Here is a 12357-nt window from a genome sequence, read left to right as displayed (position 1 = left end):
GGCCGGACGGGCAGTGCCTCCGGGCTGGGGCACGGCAGTGGTGGGGCACAGCCCCTCCGAGTGCCTGCTCCACTCCCGGAGTTGGGAATTGTCCCAGCTGGACTGGGAAGGTCCTGGGTGGCCAGGCAGGGGGGAGCAGCTGACTGCGGCTGTTCTGGGGGCACCCGGGGTGTCCCCGCTTCCTCCCTGCAGCCGGTGGCCCTGTTCTCCCCTGCCCTCGCTCCTGATGGGCAGCAGCAGCGTGTGACCCCTGTGCGGGGACAGCCTGGCCTTGCCCTGCAGCACCCCGGGAAGGGCACGCATGTCCTGGCAGGTCCCCCTGCCCCGCAGCCTGGACTGCTGCCAGCGATGCCCACGGCTGCATCCCCTCCCCGCTGCCACCCTGTGCTGTCTCACCCCCAGCCGCATTTCATTTTCTTTTCTGCAGTGAGAGGCACGCGCAGCAGCATTTTTTTTTTTGTGCCCATTGCTGAAACCTTCAGGCTCCCGGTCCAACCTCTGCAGCTTCAACCGGTGACTTCGGGTCTCTCCTCCCTGCTCCAGCTCCATGGCCGGGCTCCCCCGGGACCCCCGGCTTGCCAAGCCCTCCATCACCTCTCATGCTTAGCGCCAGTTTGCAACAAACCCAATGAGGGGGGGAGATTTGGGGGTGCTGGTGGGGGAGCAATGTGGGGGAGCAGAATTTGGCCTGTCCTTAAAGGTCTCTAAAAATATATATATTCTTGCCTGTAAAAAAATTAGTAATTTTAAACCGCAGGCGAATGCTTCGCATTCCTGAGCAATGCTGCCCTCTGTTTACTGCCCTTATTGTTCTCAATGAGCTGGAACCATGGAAATGAATATTCGCTCCGACCCCATCCTTCGCCCTGAGAAAGAAAGGAAGAAAGAAAGAAAAGAGGAAAAAGAACCAAAACTGTCGAAGGAAAACAGAGTCATTCTCCCCATGATTGAGTGAAAGAATAACATGGGACCGTGGAAATAGAGCTGCCAAGGCACAGCAATTGATTTAAAGCGGGATCTGAATGCCGTCACCGCCGTGGTGTGCAGGGCTCACCCCGCCGGGGGTTGCTGCTGGGGTCCCCGAGCCATCTCTCCGGTACAGAGGGGAGATGTTGGCTGTGGGATGGGGGATCAGACACTTGGGGGTTACTGGCAAAGAGCAGGAAGATTTAAAGCTCAGCCTGGGGCTTCCTCTGCTTAGGTTATCTCAGGCTGGGGCATTGCTGCAGACCACACAGGCACATGCCGAAATAATTTTTACTGGTTCCGCAATATAACGGGCAGCACATGGGGCCGGGAGCCATGCTGCGCTGACAGGCTGCCTCGGCATGCTGGCACGCCGTGGGGCCTGCTGATGTGCTGGGCTGCAGGGGGGACGTGTGGCAGGGGGATGTGCATCGGGCTGCAGGAGGACGTGCATCGGGAAGATGCAGGTTGGGCTGCAGGAGGACATGCACTGGGCTGCAGAAGGATGTGCATTGGGCTGCAGGAGGACGTGCATTGGGAAGATGCACGTTGGGCTGCAGGAGGACATGCACTGGGCTGCAGGAGGACATGCATTGGGAAGATGCACGTTGGGCTGCAGGAGGACATGCATTGGGCTGCAGGAGGACATGCATTGGGAAGATGCATGTTGGGCTGCAGGAGGACGTGCATTGGGCTGCAGGAGGACATGCATTGGGCTGCAGGAGGACGTGCATCAGGCTTTGCAACCTTGTCCTCCATCTGACTGAGGGCTTCCAGGCCAGGGAGCAGAGACCCTGCCCAGAAGAGGACTCCAAGCCCCATCTCCGAGTTTTCTCTCCCCAAGTCAGCTCAGGGCTGGGAGGCGCAGAGAAACCAGCCGAGCTTTGGCCTTTGCAGCAAACAGCCCTACGCCCCACAGCACCCCGTTTCTGAGACGGGTATGGGGATGCTGGGGAGGGGACATTTAAGCTGAGACCCACGTCCCCCCAACACCCACCTGCGGCCTCAGCTTTGGGGATTGCTCTAGAGGCAGCGCTGGGTGCTGGCCTGCCCAGGGTCGGGGGGACCCAGCCGCCGCGCTTCAGGGGTGAAGGCAGTTGCTGCTGGCAGGTCGAAGGCCCCGTCCCTCCTGCTCTCCCTCAGTTAATCATCACGTTGGGTAATTGCACGAGTGGCCGAGCGGGCAGCCCGCGAGGACTTGCCTGCAGGTGTGGGGCGAGCCGGAGGCCCGGCGGGCCGTGGACGGGTGCAGAAAGCTTTTAACTGGAATAGGGTTACAGCCAGGCAGCCCAGCAATGCCAGGGATGTGTGGAATCCCCTACCTGCTTCAAAAGGACGCTTTCTTTATCGGCTAATTAAAAAATGGGCAGTGGTAGGGGGGGACTAGCGTGCACCTGCGCTGGCAAACACCCGGCCAAGAAAGGGGGGAGCGAGGGATTGAGCTGGGAGCGGGAGCGAGGAGGGGGTGAAGGGACTGCAGTGGAGGGCAGTGGCAGAAGAGCAAGGACAGGGACAAGTCAGCACCTCCGGGACCCCACGGCATCACTGCTGCCAGCCGGTTGTGCCAGGCAGCCCCTGCCTGATGCTCACCGTGGCAGTGGAGGGGAGAGCCTGTGGTCAGGTCGTCTTCATCCCCATGCAACAGCATCCCTCTGCCTGCCAGATCCCGAGGGAGAGACCCAGGCTAGAAAGCACCTCCATGGTTGATTTATTGGCAGGATTTAATATTAATCCATAGGGATGCATCCTAGCTGGGTAGTCTGGTGTGAGCTGTATGCACTGTCACAGCTCCCCCCGCAGTGCCCTGGCCAAGTTTCACGCTGCTCAGCTCTTGCTCTTCCTTTCCTCTTCCTCAGTTGTTATTATTAAACGGGAAGAGTGTTTTAAAATTGGGGTTGCAGTCAAAAAGGCTCCTGCAGTGAATCAACCTCAGCAGCATCGATGCAGGCAAAATTTCCAGTAGGAAAGAGCAAATTATTCTTGGGGCTGCTGGGGGTGAGCCCTGACTTGGGGATTTGTGTCTCAAGGCTGTTTTCCCATCTGGCTCCTCCGGTGTCCAGTGAAAGCAGGGCTGGGGATGCAGCATCTCCCACCCTTCTCATGGGACACGTGGGGACGGAGCATCTCTGAACTCTCCATCCCTCCGTTGACTCCTGTTGAAATTGGCTGGTGGCTTTGAAAGTTATAGAGCTGGACAGAGAGACATACCCGCACATACCACGACTGCAGAAACCTCATTTGCTTTGGAAACCAAGCCAAAAAAAGGGGGGGGGGGATGAAACATAGTGGAAACGAGCCATTCGTAAGCTGTGGGAGCAGTTTGGACAAAGAGCCCAACACTGATTTAATGAGATCATTTCACACCTTTAATTAAATAGGTGCAACTCTGTGCAGGGAGGAGGCTGTGGGCACTGGGACACCCTGGGGGTTTGCAGGATGGAGGAGCCCGGGGATGGAGAAGCCGGGTGGAGGAGCAGGGCTGGTTGCAGCGGCTGTGCTGGCTGGCTCCCACTCTGGGGAAAGGGATGGAGCCGTCACCAAGCGCATGGAAGAAACCCCAGAGGGGTTGTTGGTGTGCAGGAGACCATCACATCCCACCTCCATACTGGCATGCTGCAGGGATGGACACCTCCCAGTGAGGGCAGGGGATCCCCAGATCCCAGGGGGATGCTGGTGGCACCTGGCTGAGGCCAGGCTGGGACACATTCCCACCTGCCGAGCCTCAGTTTCCCCAGCTGTGAAGCGCAGGCTGGGACCCCCGAGGAGTGCTGGGAGGCAGCAGAAGGAGGAGCTGAAATCCAGCTGGACGGGGGGGGCTGGCTCTTCTTATAACCTCATAACCCAAAATGGAGCTTGGGTTTTCCAGGGGTCCCTAAAGGTTCTGCTGCCCCTCACCCCGCAAGAATGTTGGCAGAGAGGATGAGTGCCATCCTGCTGACAGCAGCAGCAGTGATGGACGTGTCCTGCCAATCACAGTGCCCAGCACAGTGCCCAGGACGGGTACCCGGGGAGGCTCACCCCCATGGGTCACATCCTGCACCATGGCCCAGCCCCAGCCTGTGCCCACCCCTTGCAGGGCCAGGGCTGGATGGGGACACGGGGTGGACGCTGAGGCAGCAGCACGTGTTGGGGAGTGCCTGGCTTTGGGAAGGCTCCTGGAGCCCTCGGCAGCCCCTCCTTTCTCCCCAGAGCAGAAGGGCTTCGGCGCAGCCCCCGAGCCCAAGGCTGCTGCAGCCGGGTGCATCCGCTGCTCCGCTCTGGCCCAGCTCCCGGCCAGCCTGGCCCTGCCAGCATATGGGAAAGGCACAGTCGTCTGGGGACGGGGGGTGGGAGGAGAAGGACAGGGACGAGGACAGCTAAACCTTGAGCTTCACATGCCTTGCTCTATAGCTTTTGGCTTAGCCTCGCCTCCCCTCCCTGCCTGGCAGCCGGGCTCCGCGTGGACCCGCGCCAGCAGAAAGCAAATGCCCTTCCAGCCCCTCGTGGGGGCAGTGGGGTGGGAGGGTGGAGGAGCAGGGGTTGGGGGGCTGTGGGGCTGTGCAGGAGAGGAGGACTCCCCAAAGCCCACCCCATGGGGCAGGAGAGGACTCCTCCATCCCTGCTGCAACAGGTCCCGGGGCAGGGTGGAAGAGCAACCCTGGCCATGGCGGGGCTAAAGGCCCCCCCCACTCCACTGCATCCTAAGGATGTGCAAACGGGGCCCCATCTCTCTCCATCCCCCTTTTGCAGGAGCAGGAGCGGCGGGAAGTGATGCTCAGCCTTGGCAGCAGCATCGCGGCATCGCAGGGACATATGGTCCTGGCCGCGCTGCAGCCCAGCGGGAAGCTACGGCACGGCCGGGGCCGGAGCTGCGCAGCGACGGGGGAGCCAGCGCAGACCCCCAGCCTCGGAGGGCTGGGATCATGGTGGGGATGGACCTTTGCAGGACTGAACCCTGCACCACGATCTGGTTCGCAGAGCTGTGCTGTGCTGGCTGCTTCCAGCCCAGGTCCCCAGGGCCAGCAAGGGGATGAGCAGCCTCATAACCCCCCATCCCTCTTCCTGGAGGGGGATGTCCAGGCTGTGTAATGCAGCCTGCGTTGGTGCTGCCCCCAGACACACTCCCCATGCTCCTTGGATGTCCAGGGAAGAGCTTGCAAGGACTGTCCCCGTGGTGCAATGGATCTGTGCCAGTGGGAGCTGCAGGCAGTTGGGCATCTGCCCACACCACCTCCCGCCGGGCAAGATCTGGGATGTGTTTCCAACCTGGAAGATGGAAGTTATTTTAATACGCAAGTTTCTTGCTGAGGCAGTGCAGCTCCCGGCTTTCCAGCACATCTCCCCTGGCCAGGGGCCTTGGCATGTCCCTGTCCCCTGACCCTCGTCCCCACAGTGGGAGGAAAGCCAGTTCCTCGTCCCCTGCCAGCTCTCCCGTGGGACAACATACTGCCTCTGCCCTATGCCAGGAACGACACAGTCCCGCCGTGAGCCCCCACCTCGCATGGGCAAACACATGCAAATCTGTCCCAAAAGCCGATGTGCCAGCTCCATCCTAAAAACACCTGCTCGGATCCTGCAAACACGGCACATGTGCGAGCTGGCCCCTCAGGACCTCCTGGGACCCGGCTGGCGGCTCCCTGCAAGCAGAGCTGGTGGCAGGGCCGGTACTGCCCTTCCTAAAGCTGTCCCTTTCTGTCCCTCTGCCTCAAGTGACACATTTTCAAGGGAAATTTCAAGGAGAGAGTGTGGAGCCCGGCAGCTGCTTGAGCAGTTTGAAGCCGAGTACAGAATTTGGCCGGATTTTCCAGTGTGTGCGATGGTTTGCTCAGCCGCTCGCATCTCCCTGCTCTGCAGTGAGGGCCTGCGGCTCGGCATGATGGAGCTTGGGGTGAAAATGCCAGGTTTGGTTAAAATATCCCTTCTCTGAAAGCTCGGTGTCGGTAGCAGCTTGGCACAGCCAGCTTGTGATGCCGCCGGCTGCTCCGCACAGCTCCTGCTGAGGTCCCACGTCATGAGTTGTGTCCCTACTCAGCACAGCGGGACTTTCCCTCAGGTCATTGCCCCAGGATGCTGCACCCATCCCTGCTCCACCGCTCTCAGTGCTGGCCACCACGGGCTCCCCCACCACCATCCTGCTCCCGTTGCTGCCTGCAACCTGGCTCGACTGCCTGCCTGCAACCCGCCTCGGCTGCCTGCCTGCAACCCGGCGCAGCTGCCTTCATCACAGGCACCTCCGGTACAGCCGTGCAGGCGCAGCCCTGCTGCCTGTCACAGCATGGGGAGGTGCTCCCCAGCCTGAGACGCAGCTCCATGACGTCTTCAGCTTTTCCAGAAGAGCTCTGAGAAGCTGAGCTGCCCCAGAGGAGAACCCGGGGGCGAGGGGAGCGGTAGAAGGGAGGAGGGGGAGTTTCCCCTCCTAATTTCAATAAACTAAATGAAAGGGGTGGAAAATTGGTATTTCATGCAAAACTTGGCGAAGGTTAAACCACTTCCAGATGCTGTCTCAGAAGGTTTTGCTCCAACCTGATCTGTTGCAGATAAAGTCGTAGACGCTCCTGCCAGATATTGTATTACATGCCAGTGGAGTTTCTAAACAGCGCCGTGATCCAGGCAGCATTTCATGCCATGCTGTCCCATAAAGGGAACAGAAAGGACCCAGAAATGTCCATGCGGATGCAAATGCATCCTAGGACTGCACCGAGCATCCCTTGGTGTGGACAAGGCGGGGCGGGTGGTCGGGGTGGCCACGCGGCGGCAGCCCCGTGGGGGACCAGCCAGCAGGCAGCTGCCAACATCAGGGACCCCCTGACCCTGGCCACCACTGTGGCCGTACCCCCTCGCACCAGCCCTTTCCAGCAGGACCATCCCTGGCTTCTCCCTCTGCTCCTGGTCTGACCCGCTCCCATCCCTGTGGGCTCTGCTCCGCGCCCCATCACCCCTGTGGCACCCGGCGTGCAGCCGGAGAAGACCCGGCAGAGTGACCAGCAGTGACACAGGGGTTGCCTTCTCCATAAGCATGGACATGGGAGATCAGAAGCTCCCTTGCTCATGGCTCTGAGTGAGGTCCAGGGCCGTGCACAGCAAAGCCCTGCAGCTCTCAGCCCTGCTGACAGCTCGTGCCTTTGCCAGCACACCCGGGATGGGGCTCGCCACCACGCGTGGCTGATGCGCAGGTTGGGGAAACTGAGGCAGGGCCAGGCCAAGACTAGAAGAGGAGCTGCCTGCAACTCTAGGGTTGCTGCTCCCCTCCACGCCTGCCTGTGCGGAGGAAAAGGGGCTCCCACGGCCGAGCTGCAGCTTTGGCGCGGGCCGGCAGCGGGTCCGGCAGCGGGTCCGGCACACCTGCCCGGAGTGGGAACATAGCCGGCATTCCTGCCCCCGGAGTCCTCTTCCTGCCCCCCCGCCGGGCGCTGCGCCCCCGCTGCCTTTCAGCCTCCACTTGTTTTCTTAGCAGGCGGGTCCCGCGCTTGCCGAGCCCAACAATTTCCTGCCCGGGCGAACACATTCCTCTCCCCCATCGCAGGTCCCTCCCGCCGCCTTCCCACCTTGGTGCTGGATGCTGCCACCCTCCGCTGCCCGCACCACATCGCCCCTCTCCCCTCCTGCCCCTCTGCCTCAGTTTCCCCAGCTGGGACCCCCACGCTGCTTCTGGGAAAGCAGAGAAAAGCCTGGGGATGTGGGTTGCTGAGGTTTGCATGACCCTCCCGCAGTTTTGGGGTGCTAAAGGAGGTGATGTCTGTCCCCATTTGCAATGTTGGGGGGCTGGCCGAGCACCTGTGGGGAGGTGGTGATCTGGAGTGGGAGCCAGGGGGACCCAGTCCAGCCCCAGCCCGGGCACCAGCTTGGAGATACTGCTGGCAGTGCTGATGGCACCGGGAATGTCCCAGGCTCATTGATGAGAGGCGATCCTGGGGTTCCCCTGCCCCCCGGGAGAGTGAGCCTGCAGGCAGGATGGGCAGAGCAAGGTGATGCTGGGCACAGCTTGGGTGGGCTTTCCACCTCTACAGGCTGGGAAAACCAAAAAGGCAGCAGAGTAGTGGTGGGATGGTGACCCGGCATGGCCAGGGACAGCCAGGGTGGCACCGGGTGGACAGCGGCATCACCTCGGCATGCTGAGCCCAGCACCAATGGAGCTGCTGGGGGGGGCCAGGAAGGGAAGCGGTGGGCAGAGCCCATCAGGTCCACCTTGGAGACCACCTCCCTGGCCGGCCGGAGGACCGCAGTGTAGGGGCCAGCTGCAGAGGACTGCGGCCAGCGTGACGTGATGGGGCGTGGGCCCTGAGCCAGAGGGACCCCTGTTTCTGAGGCTGGTGCTGCTGGCAGAGGCGGCCGGGAGGCGGGTGGGCAGGGGCGGCGAGCCCGGTGCGGGCAAGTCTGCCGGACATGCCCTTCCCACCGCCCCCCGCGCGCTGCCAGCACTCCTACCCACCCGTGGCCCGAAAAGAAAGAAAAAAAACCCGGCCCGCCCGTCAGGAAACCTCAAATCAGGGCCAATGTTTTTGAAAGGTTTTTTTCTCCTCTTTCCTTTAACACATCTGCCAATATAATCTGACCTTTTCCAAATAAATAAAGCCCGTGCGCTCCGGCTTTGATCCCGCGCTCCAAATTTTCTATTTACTTAATTGGCCCATCCAAGGTCTGAGCGAGCCGTGGGCCGGCAGCTGCCGCTGCCGCATTCCTGGGGGCTTATCGCCGCCCGCTCACCTGGTTGTCATTACCACGGCCGCCCCCGGCCCCACGCCCCCGCTGCGGCCACCTGAGCCCGTGCCACCCCTGCCCCGAGCTGCCCGTGCTCTGGGCCCCCGACTCCCACCGGGTACCCTGCCCCGCTGCCGTGGGGTGGGGGCGCGGGAGTGGGGACGCCCCGTGGGGGTTTCATGGCGGATCCTGCTCGTCCGGTGCCCGTTCTTGGCACTGTCACCCCGCTCCGCCCCGCCTCCATCTCTGGAGGGTGGCTTGGTCCAAGGGAGAGGGAACCCCACAAGATGTGGGGGTGGGTCCCGCTAATCCCATCCCTGTGGAGGGGTAGAGGGTCAGGGCTTCCCCAGGCAGTGTGGGGAGGGATGCTCCCCCAGAAAGGGGACCAGAACTTGATTCGCTGCTCAGAGATGCTTCTGTCTCCATACAGATCATATCCTGGTAACCCTTCCCTGGATTAAGGGCAGTAAATGTCCCCCCTCATAGCAGGGTGGAGCACAGAGCTTTGATGCCACGTGGAGATGAAGGCTCTGGGCACCCAGAGAAAGGTCACCCCCGAGCAGTGGCAGTCCCTTCTCCCCCAGACCTTCCCTGCTGATGCATCAGGTCATGGCGGGGACCAAGCCCTCCTGCTGCAGACCTCCACTGAGCAAGTGGGACAGCTGACACCTCCTCGGCAGGTCCCCCCTCTCCTGGCCACGGGGAGCCCAGCCTGGGACATGCAGGGCTGGGACCAGCAGAGATGGGAGGACTGTGTGTCCTTCTGCAGCATCGCCTGTGCTGGGCGAGAGGAGACTATGGCGCCATGGGGAGCTGGAAAGCCCCCCAGGTTGGGTTGCTCCTGCGCTCTCGGCAGATGCCTTTCAGCTATTATTTTTCGGTCCAGGAAAAGGAAAGAAGTGCAGGGAAGGCTGCAGGCAGACCCAGACACGTGCCTTGGTCCTGCGTCTTTCCTCCACACGCTGGCTAAAGTGGTCCCGGTCCCTGCCTTTAAGAGGCAGAAGATGTTCCTTCTGGCTGTGATTCCTCAGCTACTTCAGGCAATAACCGAAGGGCATGAGTGGGCTTTGGGACCCTGCAGCTGGTGGGGAGGCGGGGAGAGCAGCACCCAAAGGGACCCCTCTCTGAGCAGGAGGTTTTGCCTGGGCATGGGCACTGCTGGCGTGACTCAGAGCCTCTTGTGGGCAAGTCCCAGCCATCACAGCCCTCTGACACTGCAACGCCTGCTGAGGTAACCACATGCAGGCAGGGTTTGGCGATGGCAAATGGCTCAGCTGTCCTTTACTTCTCCATCCTTCATTTCCCACTCTCGCTGGGGAGGGAGGGAGGTCTCTGCTTAACCTGGTCCAGCTCAGTGACATGGAAAGACATCGGTGGTGCTTTGTGCACCCAGAGTAACCTCTGATGTGTGAGAGGCCCTGGATGAGTCCTGGGGAGCTTGTCCTGGTACTCAGACACCACTGAGGCATGAGGATAGATTCCAGCTCCCGAAAAACCCATACGGTTGGCCATAAACTCTGGGTTCCTGGCACCCACCATAATGAGATGTGGGAGCTGAAAGCCACCTACAAGGCCCCAGACAGTGGGTTTGCCTGGCAGCAGTACTGGTCCTGTTCCTTATTGATCCTCGGGATGGTGTGAATGAAGGGAGGTGGATGGTCCTGGCCATGGTTACTCCCCTGGACCAGCCAAGCCCACGCCCTGGGTTGTACGAAGCTGAAGAGCAGCAGGTTAGAGGAGGCCATGGCTTGGCCCTGGAGTAACAGCACTGGGAGCTGAGGCCAGAGGTGTAGAAGAGGTGGTCAGGCTCAAACGGATGGACCTCAGCCTCTGCAGGGCATCCAGCACGGGGAAGGAGCTGGCCTGGCGTGGCAGGTGCCACCCAGCACTGCTCTTGTCCTGGGGTGCCAGTCCTCCTCCCGAGCAGCCTATTGGGATTTTCCTCTGATTAACTCCCAGTTCTGCTTTTTCACGTCACGGCTCATATTTTATAAACCACCAGCGGGAAGAAGGAATATTTCACTCCCAAGCATCCCTGGGTGGCGCTGCTGGATGCGCTGGCTCAGTGACGGATGGGTGGGGGGTGATGGACCGCGTCCAGGGCACGGCAGAGGGGCACCCCCCAAGAGCAGAGTGCTCTGCAGTGCTGGCCTGGGCAGCTGACAGATGTGCCGCGTCCAGCCCGTGAGGGATGACACCTCCAGCAGCTGCCGCTCATGCCGCAGTGGGGTGTTGCGGTACACGGAGCGTGTCCGGCTCGGGATGGACATCATCCCCTCGGCTACATCGGCTTTCACTGACGTGCTCTCCCTGCTTGCCTGGCCAGCTCTGAAGCCATTATAAATCCTCATAGTCCATTTACAGTGACGACGATGATTCAGTATGACTGGTCTGTCCAAGAGCTCCTTCCTCTGGGGAAGCGGCCCCAAGACTGCCTGCGTGCCTGTGCCCTTCCTGCCTCGCTGGCAGCTGTCTGCTCAGCTGTGTTCACCCAGGGATTGAGCAAGGTCTTCTCTTTGCCTTGCTGGGAAAGCCGTGCTGCCAGAGATCTCAGATGGCTTCACCGCCCAGACGGTCCTGCTGCAGTCCTATTCCCAGCTCTTTGAAACCACTTGTAGATGCCTGGCTCTGCCTCATCCAACGCAGGCAGCACCACTGTGAGCTCACCCAGCCTCTCCATATCCCTCTGCTTGGTGAACCAGTTGTTTCCAAGTGACGAGCTCGGGCCGTTGATGCCTCCCGGTGACACCCATCAAGGTCCCAGAAAAACCGTTCCTTCCTCTCAGTGCCATCCCTGGGGGATGATGCAGGCAGCACAACCAAAGCAGGACAAGGAGGAGGCGAAGAGGGGCAGGGAGGGAAGGGAAGGTGGTGTCGGGTGGGATTTCGACGTCTGACATGTTGACGTTTCCCAAGTAGAAGCCAGTCACTCAACATCTGGCCGAGAATATTGCGTCTTGCTTAAGAGCAACTCCAGATGTTCCCAAGACCTTTTTTTCATTATTTTATTTCTTTCTTTCATTCTTTTCTTCTCCCCCCTCCCTCCCAGCCACTCTTGACTCACTAAATCAAGGGAGACAGGCTTTTAACTCTCTGGAAAGAAATAAACGGCTCAATGGTGAGATGAAATGAATTCTCTGGAACTGTGTGAGCAGATGTGTGTTGGGGGAGGGAAAGGAGGGAGCAAGGTAAGGGAGATCAAGAGAAAGAGAGGGGCATGTGTACGTGACCATCTCTTTAGCATGAGGTGCCCCAGCTGGATGCACAGCATGACGGCTGGAGGGATGTGCAGTCTCCACTGAACATGCAGGACTGGCGAGGGCAGGACTTGTGACTGGAGGAAAAAAGGGGAATGGAACGGTTCCTGTTTCACTGGGTCGACTGGTGATCTCCTCTCCAGCGTAATTGTGTCCAGTTCTTACCTCCTGGAAGTGGCACAGAGCCGAGGAGGTCAAAAGAAGGATGAGTCTGGTATGTTGATGACGCTCATCTGAAGAGGTGATCTATCATCCCTGACGGGAATGGGAGAACAAGCAGCCAAACAGCAAGAAACTTGGGAAAAGAGAAAGTTTGGCAGGAGGAGGGGAGAGGTCAAAGGCAAGAGAGATGAATAAGAGAAAGATGGAGGAGGGTGGTGAGAATGTGAAAGGAAGATCCAGAGATGCAGAAACATGATTTCTCTGTCATGTTTCCTGACTCCTGCTGAAGATCTGT

Source organism: Gymnogyps californianus, chromosome 15 (assembly GCF_018139145.2).
Source record: "Gymnogyps californianus isolate 813 chromosome 15, ASM1813914v2, whole genome shotgun sequence".
Classification (NCBI taxonomy): Eukaryota; Metazoa; Chordata; class Aves; order Accipitriformes; family Cathartidae; genus Gymnogyps; species Gymnogyps californianus.
This window is presented reverse-complemented; position numbering follows the sequence as displayed.